The sequence below is a fragment of the Nyctereutes procyonoides genome, unplaced genomic scaffold (assembly GCF_905146905.1).
Source record: "Nyctereutes procyonoides isolate TBG_1078 unplaced genomic scaffold, NYPRO_anot_genome, whole genome shotgun sequence".
NCBI classification, from domain to species: Eukaryota; Metazoa; Chordata; class Mammalia; order Carnivora; family Canidae; genus Nyctereutes; species Nyctereutes procyonoides.
Window position 1 is genome coordinate 57,611,367 of NW_026575049.1, and position 8,858 is coordinate 57,620,224.

The following is an 8,858-nucleotide window of genomic DNA, read 5'->3' on the forward strand; positions in this document are numbered from 1 at the left end:
TGATCCCAGGACCCCAGGATCATGACCTGAGCCAAAGACAGATGCTCAACCACTGAGCCACCCAGGCATCCCTGATCAAGTTATTTCTTGAGAGGGACAGGAGATGAAGAAAAACATGAGGGTAATAGACTCCTGAGAGGAGTACAAATGGCCAAACTGGGCTACATACAGAAATAAAAGGGGTAACTAAACATAATCAGGCACTTAAACAGGTCCTGGTGGTTACTGACCATTCCCTAGACATGCAAATAAAGCCCTATGTCAAGATAAGGCTCTATTTCTTCTCTGCAAATGTAGTCACTATCTTAAAGCATTTGAATCTGGTCCCAATGCAGCATTCGTTGCCCCAGCTGGACAAGCCAAGCTTCGAGGTAAGCGGAAGAGATGAGCAGCCCAGGCACTGGATACCTTGGAGCCTTGTAATCTTGCTTGCACAACCTCCAGATTGCATGGTTCTTGGCTTCAGTGCAGCTGGGCACAATTTCAATGCACATCTATGGAGACCATGTCACAACAACAAAACAAACCAACGTAGCTGCAAGTTACATTAAGGGCTTGAAAAAACAAGTCAACAGACTTGAAGACTGCTCTGGGAGCCCCTCCCAGGGAGTTAGTCTTTGGCAGAAAGGGAGTTACTGTGCCTCCTTTTTGACGTTTTTTTCGGCTAAGATGAGTCTATATGATCTGGAGCTTGTTCCTATCAAAGAGTTGTAATTTATTTTTTGGAGTTAACTTTTATTTGCTTTATTGTTGATGAACATTAGGTCTTTCTCAGGTGCAGAGTGTCCTGTATAGTATACAAGTTTCTTGTGCTAAGAGATGATTTTCCTACTACAGATGTCACACCCATGCAATGATACATGCTTTCCTTACACTGTTGTTGGTCACAGATATATTGAGCCAGATTTTCCAAATATTCTGATACTTCAGTCACTGCCTGGTTGCAAATTGGTGGAAGACTTTATACACCTTGCCGCAGTATCTCATATGACCATTCTGAAGTAATCTGTTGGAGACGTCTTGCTCCTTACAGGGAGTACATGAGTACATATAAACTGCGGCTAGTAGCACCCTCCCCATTACTGAACTAAGAACAAACTGGTTTCTAAATGTTAGTGGAGCAGGCCCAGGACTATATGTGTGGTGGAGTCTTGCCAAAATCAGGAACCTCCTGTGCTCATATATTTTTTATTTCTGACTTTTATGAAAGTTTTGATTTATGTGCCACTAACATCAAGGTGTGTGGGTAAACACACTGTGAGGAAGCTGGTGAAGAGAAGGGAAAATTAAGTATTATGGAAGGAATATACTTAGTTGCCCAATGTGGTTTCTTTGAAAACAAATGTAAGGTATGCTTTATTTTGCTTCTTGAATCTTTTTATCTGATTTGCATATATCCTTGTACTACTGTACCTCAAAAAACTTAGCCCCAGACATACAGTATAACAACTCTAATTTTTGCCTTGATTAGCAACTATAAGCTTCTGTTTGTAAGAGAACAATAACTAATAAAAACAGCAAAGCCATTCTAATTTTTCTTATTTTTCTTTGGTTTTGGTTGTCTTTCTTTTTCTTTTTCTTTCTTTCTTTCTTTTTTTCTTTTTTTCTTTTTTTTTTTTTTTTTGCAAGCCTCATCTGACTCATATCCTGGGCTATCTCAATTTGTGCATGTTTCCAGAATTGGGTTTTTATTGTTTTTTCATTTTCACTATTTTCTCTAGTTCTTCCTTTTCCTGTTATTCATTCCCCAACTCCTATTCCCACATGTCCTCCATTTTCTGTACCACACCTTCCTACTTCTCTAGATCTTTGCTGAGAGACACAACTTTCTTTGCTCTTTCATCACATAAATTTCATGAAATTCTGCTCCAAATCCCCTTACACTATGTGGAACAGATTGCCCTGGCTCCAAGGAACACACCAGTGAGAGGCATGGAATGACTCGGACTTGCAAGCATGAAAGGGGATGTGTTAGGATCTTAGGCCCATTTCACTCTTACGATGCCATTATTCCATGAAGAGATACTCATGGGATTGGTGTATCAGGTACACTCCTTTTGTGCATTTAACTTCTCTAACTTAAAATGATAGTTTAAAGTTAAGTTCTGCTAAGCTAAAAAATAAACAGACAAAAAAATTTCCAAGCCACAAAAAATTTGCCTCTTTTTAGAGAGGAAAAAAAAAAATCACAATATTGTTAGATAGTCCGAAATCCTTATATTATCTGAAAGGGATTAACTCACAAGGCAGACTAACTGTAGAAGGATAAACTCCTAATGCAGTTAACAGGTCTTTCTCTGGTACACTTTGGTTCTCCCAACCTGTTGGTAATTTTAAATCCTCTCAGGAGAACTGGAGGTCATTGATACAGGTAGCATTCCATGCCCTCCTTTGGATTCCTGTGTTGAGATCTCTGTGGTAAAAAAGCTGCTGCCTGTATGGAAACTTGCTCAATATGGGAGTTACTAAAAATGAGGACTGCAAAGTTCTATGTCACAAGAGGCGAGCGTAAATTCAAATCGATTTATTTTGTTGAGGCAAAATAATATTTGTTTCATAGTTCACCTACTCTTTTCCAGGTGTACTGTTACTCAGTGGTGAACCATGGTGAGTAAAGCCAGACATAAAGTTCTCACTTTCATGCAGTATAGAGTCTGGGCAGGGTTGCGGGGGGCAGTGGAGACAGGCAGTAATCACATAATCACACAAATATACTTAAAATGGTGTCAGTAATAAATGCTAAAAAACAAAAGGGAGGATATGGAACTATTGGAGCATAAAATAGGTGGGTTTGACATATTTATGACATGGGAAAGGGCCTAAAGGAAGAAGAGAAGGTTGTTCGAGAGTGGAGTGAGCAGTTCCTTAGGGTCGGTGCCAGAATACTGTGACAGGAGGGACAGAGAGGGGGCTAGTGCAGCGGGAGTAGAGTGAGGAGGGGTAACAGCGGTGAGGGGGGGACAACACAAGGATGGGCAGCAGGGGCCAGATCATTCAGAGGCTCAAAGGCCATCTTATAGATGATTCTGGTCTTTAATTCTAAAAACAGTGGGAAGTCATTGAAATGCTTTGGGGGTAGGATGATGCTTTATGGGGAGAGCAGATCAGACCTACATGTCAAAAATATTTATCTGTATGTTATAGTAAGCATCCTACAAATTATTAGACCTCAAATATTTAAAACTGAGGTATGTTTTCTTTTTAAAAAAATTTCATTGTGCCCAGGACACTTAACAAGAGATGTATATACTTAATACATTTTAAGTGTACATTATTGTTGAATATAGACATGATATTGCACAGCAGATATCTAGAGCTTATTCATCTTACTTAACTGAAATTTTATGTTTGTTGATTAATAACCTATTCTCCCTTTCCCTACCTGCTGGTAACCATCATTCCTGGCTTTGATTTCATGAATTTGACTCATTTATATATCTCATATAAGTAGAATCATGTAGTATTTGTCTTTTTGTGTCTGGCTTATATTGCTTAGCACCATATCCTCAAGGTCCATCTATATTGTCAAATATTACAGAATTTCTTTTTTTTCTTAAGACTGAATAGTATTCCATTGTATACCACATTTAAAATAATCCATTTATTTGTCAATGGCAAATAAAGAGGTTGTTTCTACTTCTTAGCTATTGCGAATAGTGCTGCAATAAATATGGGAGTGCTAATACCTCTTTGAGATCCTAATTTTAATTTTTTTTGATGTAAACTCAGAAGTGGCATTGCTGAATCATATGGTAGTTCTATTTTTGATTAAATTTTTTTTAATATTTTTGATTTTTTGAGGAACCTCCATTGTATTTTCTGTAGCAGCTGCACTATTTTGCATTCACACCAATGGTGTTAAAAAGTTCCAATTTTTATGTATCCTCTCCAACACTTCTTTTGTCTGCTTGTTTCTTTTTTCATAATAGTGATTCTGACAGGTATAAGGTGATATTTCATTATGGTTTTGATTTGCATTTCCCTGATGATTAATGATGATAAACATTTTTTCATATACCTGTTGGCCATATGTATGCCTTCTTTGAAGAAATTTTAACTCAAGTCCTTAGCCCTTTTTTGAAATCAAATTATTAGTTTTTTTTTGTTGTTATTGAGTTGTAGGAGATCTTTATTTTGGAGATTAATCCCTTATCAGATACATGTTTTGCAAATATTTTCTTCCATTCCGTACGTTGCCTTTTCAGTTTGTTGATTATCTTTTTTGCTGTGCAGAAGGCTTTAGTTTGATGTAGTGAGTCTTACTTGTTTATTTTTGTTTTTGTTGCATATACTTTTGGTGTTATATTCATGAGATAATTGCCAATACCAATGCCATGAAGCTATTCCTTTATGTTTCCTTTGGGGAGTTTTACAGTTTTAGGTCTTATGTTTAAGCTGATATGGTCCAGTTTGCATATGGATATCCAGTTTTCTTAACACCATTTGTTGAAGAGACTATCCTTTTCACATTGTGTATTCTTGGCACCCTTGTCAAAGATCAATTGGCTATATGTGTGTGAATTTATGTCTGGGCTCTATTCTGTTTTTTTGGTCTATATAGCCGTCCATTGTGTTTTGACTACTGTAGCTTCATAATATATTTTGAAGAAATATAATCAGAAAATGCAATGTTTCCAGCTTTGTTCTCCTTTCTCAGGATTTATTTGGCTATTTGTGGTCTTTTATGGTTCCATATGAATTGTAGAATTGTTTTTTCCTATTTCTGTAATAAATGTCTTATAGACTTTGATAGGGATTGCATTGAATCTGTAGCTCACTTTGGGTAGTATACATATTTTAACAACATCAAGTTTTCTAATTCATGAACACAGGATGTCTTTCCATTTGTTTGTGTCTTGTTTGATGTCTTTCATTGATGTTCTGTTATTTTCAGTACATAAATCTTTAACCCCTTTAGTTAAATTACTTTGGTATATCTTTCTCCGTAAAAATGTAGTCAAGACAGCACAGAGTAAAAATGATAAAATAAAACAATGGATAAAATTAGTTTGGACAGTTTTTGCATTTTTAGGTATATATTATCAGCATTTAACATGAGATCCTGTTCATCATAGGTATGCTTAGTTTTCATCCTTTTCAAATAATATTTTTACTTTATCTTATTTGGAAGATAAGTGAAAAACTAACTGTTGGGGTCCATATGCTACTTGGAAAGGAAGAGCTAAGAAAAGGTTGATCTTTCACATTTAGTCAATAAATAATCCTTTTATTTCTGGTTGTAAAGAATATGGATACTTGTTTGGGATGGTTGCTGATTATTTAGTTCATTTGCAGTCACTTAAGTTCTACTCAATTATAATTACTTGATTACATTATTTTGTAAGTTGATAGTGAATTTAATTTGTAATTTATGACAGTGATTTATAATTTGACAGTTTAGAAAATTCTGAACAGCTTAAAAATGTAAGAAGCCGTTGCTTATCTTGATCATTAAAAAAAATCAGATTCTATTTCAAAAAGTTCGCTCACCTGAAGTTATAGTTAATTCCCCACTGGTAAAATGTGTCATAATTTTTGGAGTTTTTCATTTACCCTTAAAGGAAAATACCCCATTTATAATCTTCCTGGGTTGTTCCCAAACTAAGTATAATTTCTACTGATAAGTTATGAGAACTACTGGAAAAAGTGATGAGTGAAGACCAAAAAGTACAGATGATAAATGTTTCATCAAAAAGAGCAATCTTTGGGATGCCTGGGTGGCTCAGTGGTTGAGTGTCTGCCTTTGGCCCAGAGTGTGATCCTAGAGTCCTGGGATCGAGTCATACTTTGGGCTTCCTGCAGGGAGCCTGCTTCTCCCTCTGCCCGTGTCTCTGCTTCTCTCTCTCTTTCTGTGTTTCTTATGAATCTTTATTTTAAAAAAGAGCAATCTTCTAGAGAAAAAATTAAAGTTCTTGAAAAATGTTAAAATAAGTGCATAGCTATTGTTCTTAAACTGGATGCATCTTACATTAATTTGTTATAAAAATTATCTGATGAAATGTGGAAAAGGCAGCATCAGAATTGTAAGTGTTGAATTATTCTACTGTTTTAGATCAACAGTTCCAAGACACACTATAAAAAGAAGAAAAACTTAGGGCCACCTGAGTAGCTCAGTCTGTTAAACATCTGCCTTTAGTTGAGGTCCTGATCTTAGCGTCCTGGGATGGAGCCCCATGCTGAGATCCTTTCTTAGTGGGGAGTCTGTTTCTCCCTCTCTCGCTGCCTCTCCTCCCTGCTCATTTTCTCTCTCTATCAAATTAATAAATGAAAATCTTTAAAAAAAATCTAAATTTTGTATATAGAATGAAACTTTTTTTAAGCTCTGGGCAATCATTTGCAAATCAGTTTCATGCATGTGTATATTTATGTTTATGATTGTGTATATTAAACCTAGTCAGTTGCATAATGGTTAAGAGGGGAGGCTCTGGACCCTGACAGTTTAGGCTTAGAAATTCTTGCTTTCTCAGTTATTAGCTATAGGACTTGTGAACAATTGTGAAAATTACTTAAACTCTTCCAGCCCTGGCTTCTTCACTTTTAGAATGGGGATCATAATAGTCCTACTTTATAGGACTGTTGTCAAGTTTAGATATGTTACTGCATCTAAAAAATTCTACTTGTTTAAAAAAAAGGGGGTGGGCAGCCTGGGTGGCTTAGCAGTTTAGCACTTGCCTTCAGCCCAGGGCATGATCCTGGAGTCCTGAGATCGAGTCCCACATCGGGCTCCCTGCATGGAGCCTGCTTCTCTCTCTGCCTCTCTCTTTCTGTCTCGCATGAATAAATAAATAAAATCTTAAAAAATTCTATTTGTTATTATTATTAAATCAATGCATCTAAAAATCTTACCTGTTGCTGTTGTTGTTATTATTACTAGTTACGGGAGAGAGTTTTCTCACCTATTACAAATATCCTTCTTCTGAATTTAATATATAGTTAGTGTTTGGAGAATGTTCTTTGCTACCTAAATCATTTTCTATGTTTAAATGATCTTCATGAAAGAGTTTCAGAAGCTGTGGCCTCTGTGTCTGTGTGTGTATGTGTGTGGTCAGTCACTAAGATTAAAAAAATAGCATACTATTATATTGCGAAAGGAATCTAATATTGCAGGTATTAAAACAGCAGGAACATACAGACAGTAAAACTAATTACGAGAAGGTATTCAGAACTATTTGACCTTGGTAAAGCACTTTCTCATGTCTTGGCTTGTTTAAAAATTTTTTTTCAGCCATGTTAAATGCAGGCTGTGGACTACTTCCACAATTTCCTTCCTAAGCTTCAGGACTGTAATACTCTTCCTCTTGTCTGAAGTGCTCTCCTTACACATCATTTTAATTATGCTTTACATCCTTGGACACTTATAAGATGGGCCAAGGTAGAGTATATCATCTGTTTTTAACCCATTCAGGTTTGTCAGTGGAAACCACAGTATAAGATATTGTATGAATATTAATATGGAAGCAGTGCTAAATGACAAAATGATGACGTTAAGAGAGTATCACCTAAATCCTTCGGTGCTTTTTTTCTTTTAAGATTTTTATTTATTTATTCATGAGACAGACAGAGAGAGAGAGAGAGAGAGAGAGGCAGAGACACAGGCAGAGGGAGAAGCAAGCTCCATGCAGGAAGCCTGATGTGGGACTTTAACCCGGGATTCCGGGATCACGCCCTGGGCCGAAGGCAGATGCTCAACCACTGAGCCACCCAGGCGTCCCATCAGTGCTTAATGTTAATAGGCATTTACTAGCCTCTTACTGTGCTGAAGTTTCTTTTTTCTTTTTCTCTTTCTTTCTTTCTTTCTTTCTTTCTTTCTTTCTTTCTTTCTTTCTTTCTTTTTTGAGATAGAAGTTTATTGAGTACACCACAAGGTTGTAGTGGGCAGGACAGCAAAGGACAGGCTGTCTGCCTGAGCCGAAGTTTCTTTAGGTAACATATTCCATATAGGAGCTGCAGGAAATTATTAATCTTTAACTTTCATCTTTACTACTCTGTCTTCTCTCCATTTATAAAAATCTGTGGCTTAAAGGACTATTTGTTACAGTTGTTGAGTGTCACCACCATCAAGGACCCACCATTTTCAAGCTACTCTTCTGGGCGTTGAGTCAATATTTGCTGATGTTCTAAATGCCAGGGCCTCTTGAGAACCTAAGAGGAATGTTGCTTAGGTAGCCATAGGGGAAGGGCAGATTGATGCCTGGCCCTGTAGCTGTGCAGCGAACTTTGGAAGTCTGGGCTGAATGTCTCCAAAAAATGTACCACTTATTACTACTTGAACTGTTACTATGTTGGTGCCTGCATCTCCCTCAGGCTGCCTTGAAATACTCTTTCATGTAAAAAAAATACTCTTTCATGTTAACACTGTGGAGGAGAGTAAGAATTCTTCTCTTTTCATTTGAGGAGAATCAAGGGAATCATGGAAATGTTGGTCTGTGAGGGCACGATGAGGCAAGCCATCCAGCTCACAATGAGGGCTCAGCAAGTTGCTTCATGTTTTCCATTCATAGCTGCTCTTCTCTGTCAGCAATTTTGAAGCACCCATAAAACAAAATAGGCTCATTAAATATGAAGGGGTAAGTGAAGCTGGCAGTTGTACCTATGCAAATAAGCTGTTTTTAGATGTTTACACTCCATAAAAAATAGTCAGAGGATGAATGCCTGCTTATCAGTGGTTACTGGTGGCCTCTCTCTGGGGTGAGTGTCAATCGGGGTCTAGATGTGGGCATTTTCCTCCAGATCTAGCTTTAAAATGGTCCAAGAGGTTAACATCACAGTGAAAACGTAGGATGGCTTTGTCATCTCCATTTCGTTCATTAAATTTGAGTATAAGGGTGAAGACTGTCTCATCTTCCTTTCTAACATTC